This window comes from Calidris pugnax, unplaced genomic scaffold, assembly GCF_001431845.1.
Source record: "Calidris pugnax isolate Ruff unplaced genomic scaffold, ASM143184v1 scaffold175, whole genome shotgun sequence".
In the NCBI taxonomy this organism is placed as follows: Eukaryota; Metazoa; Chordata; class Aves; order Charadriiformes; family Scolopacidae; genus Calidris; species Calidris pugnax.
In genome coordinates, this window is record NW_015090888.1 from 566,127 (window position 1) to 568,815 (window position 2,689).

A 2,689-nucleotide genomic window follows, 5' to 3' on the forward strand; every position below is an offset into this window, starting at 1 on the left:
CCACCTGGATGCTCCTGAGTAACATGCTCTAGCTCTGGGCAATCCTGCTTCAGCAGGGGAGTTGGACTAGATGATCTCTATGGTCCCTTCCAACTCTAAATTCAGTGAAATTTCATTAAACTACAAGCAGTAGCTTCTAATATTTCTCATGGTTCAGGGGGTAAACACAGAAGCTGTAAAAAGATGGACTTGGGTAATGGGTGGATACAGCTGTAACTGGGCTTACAGGAAAAAGTCTGAAGTGTCCAGCTGCGTGTGTATCTTTTAATCCTAATGCAACTGCATTTCCACATGAAATCTGCAGTTAAATGGACAAATAACCATTGGCTGAAACGACTAAACCCTGCTGGAACTTGTAACGTGCTATAGCAAAGGTCCTGCTCATATTTGAAATAAGCCAGAGAACTCCAACACAGCCTGCCCTGCCACAGGTTTATTTACAAAATATTATTTACAGTCTATAATTGTCTTGAGCTCTGATAAATAATAACATTTCCTCCATAGAGAAGGAATAAGACAGACCACCTACACATTTTTCTGTTACAAATACCCTATCCAGCCAAACAACACTATTGTCTCTTTTAAAAAGGGGCAGAGGAAAATGGGTATGTAAAGGGTTTTCTGTCCATGGCACAAGTAAAGGTATCGAGCAGGTTGGAGAGATGTACATCTCCCGGCTGAAGTGTGCTTGTGCAAAACAGCAAGGTGCTGAGCTTACAGGATCACACAAGTTACAGCAGGGTGTGCTGCTACTCCCAACTTCTCCTCCAAAGAAAGAAGTACACCACCAGTTGGTGTTTAAGGCAAGAATAGCTGAATTAACAAAACAAAACAAAACAAACACATATCCCTTACCAGGAGCCTCGTGAAAGACTGAATAGTTTGTTGGTGTTGTGAAACAAGGCAGACAGAAGGCTGCTGAAGTGAGAAGGGATGTAGGCCAAGGAGCCAACGGGCCCAGTCTCTCCATCTCTGTGTCCTTGTGCGTGTTCTCTGAATGGCCCAGTCTCCCTGAACCCTCATCTCCAAACTTAAAACATTATCCACTGCCTCCAACTCACTCTGTATGTATCCTTACGTTTCCGTGTGATATACTGAGGGTCTGAAACTCCAGTATGTGGACTAGAGGGATGACTTATTGCTGCACAGAACGGGCTACGGAAGAGACAGGGCTGAGAACAGTTTCTAAGACCAGTGCTCTGAAACATACTGGTGGCCACTGTAGAGCCGAAGCAAAGGGCAACAGAAATGAGAGCAGGTGGTGTTGCCTCAGAAGCCTTTCCAGTTCTGGTTGTTTTGCTTTGCTCGTCCCAGTCACTCATTTGGAAGCAATTGCCATAGGAATGATTCCAAGTGATATCTGGTAAGAATAGGCATTTAGCAAGCTCAAGAGAGCAACGGCTGATCACTCCTTAAAGCCTTGGATGCTACACAGGATCCTCTTCTGGTGGCCTGGAAGTGACACTCCCATCTGTTTCAAGTCCCTGAAGGAAACGGGAAAGGAAAGGAAAAAAATTAATTGCTGTTCTTGTTTCTTGGGGATTGGGACGTGGATAAGAGCAGAAGCAGTTACCAAGCATCAGTTCAGAAAGCTTACTTTCCCTCAGTGCCTCCTACTATGCCGACCTTTTCTCTAGAGGGAAGAAACTTCTAGAAGTTCCTGCCCTTCTCTGGCTACCTCTGCCCACCCACTCAATTGGCTTGTCCCACCTCCTGACTGGGCCTGTGCTCCCATTATATCATGACTGTGTCCATGTCAGCTTGTGAAATGGGACGTGTCTCAACCCTTTAGCAGGCCTGTCCCTGCACTGTGCCTGCTTGTTTGTTTCATGTAACTGCCCTGGTTGGAGCTGGCTGTACATCCCCAACCCACAGCAGAACACGGCTGTGTTGGTAAAGCATCTGAGCTGAGGCCTTTTAAGGTGCCCAGAAGGACTTTATGACAGAACAGTGTCTGGCTGATGGTGGTGGTGGGGGAATAATGCTACCCCATCCTGAATTCAAGGCAAGAAAATTATCTTATGAAGTCCTACAAGGGTGAGGAGTTGGTTCATGTTAGAGAACTGTCTGGCCTCTATGGCTTTCCCTTGCTGTTTGTGTCTGATTGGGGTTCTTTACTGTGAGGGTGGTGGAGCACTGGAACAGGTTGCCCAGGGAGGTGGTTGAGGCCCCTTCCCTGGAGATATTCAAGGAGAGGCTCGATGAGGCCCTGGGCAACCTGGTCTAGTTGGGGGTGTCCCTGCTGACTGCGGGGAGGTCGGACTGGATGACCTTTGGAGGTCCCTTCCGGCCTGGGCAATTCTATGATTCTATGATAGGAGTTCAGAGCAGCTCAGACCCCTGAAGAGCCTCAAGCATGGACAGATGGGGAATTAGTCTCACAGTTTGGGCTGATTCTTCCCTTTTAGGGCAAGAAGCCAGAGAGAAGGATGGAGAGAAGCCTTCCAGGTGTGCCTGTTGAGATAGATAACACAGGGACAGACACAGCTAGTTGTAGCATAGCCCAGGGTGCCCTGTGGGACCTTAGCCTGTCCTTACTCAGCAGTGAGCTCCAGAATGGACTCCATGGTGTCCAGGCCAGCAGTGCGGAAGTTGGAGATGTAGCGCTTCATGCGAATGGATTCCAGCCACTCGGGGATGGATCGATAGGGGATCCCGTCGGAGCCGCTGCAGCTGGGGAGCCGCAGCG

At 48.3% G+C, this 2,689-nt stretch overlaps 1 long non-coding RNA gene across 1 annotated transcript; it reads right to left on the reverse strand.

Annotated features, from left to right (window-relative positions):
• Positions 1–418: 418 nt before the first annotated feature.
• LOC106891179 lies at positions 419–2,680 on the reverse strand. Its single transcript, XR_001412635.1, has 2 exons — positions 2,539–2,680; positions 419–1,484 (listed from the first exon to the last, which is right to left on the reverse strand). It is a non-coding gene; the product is annotated as an uncharacterized LOC106891179 (long non-coding RNA).
• Positions 2,681–2,689: the final 9 nt, after the last annotated feature.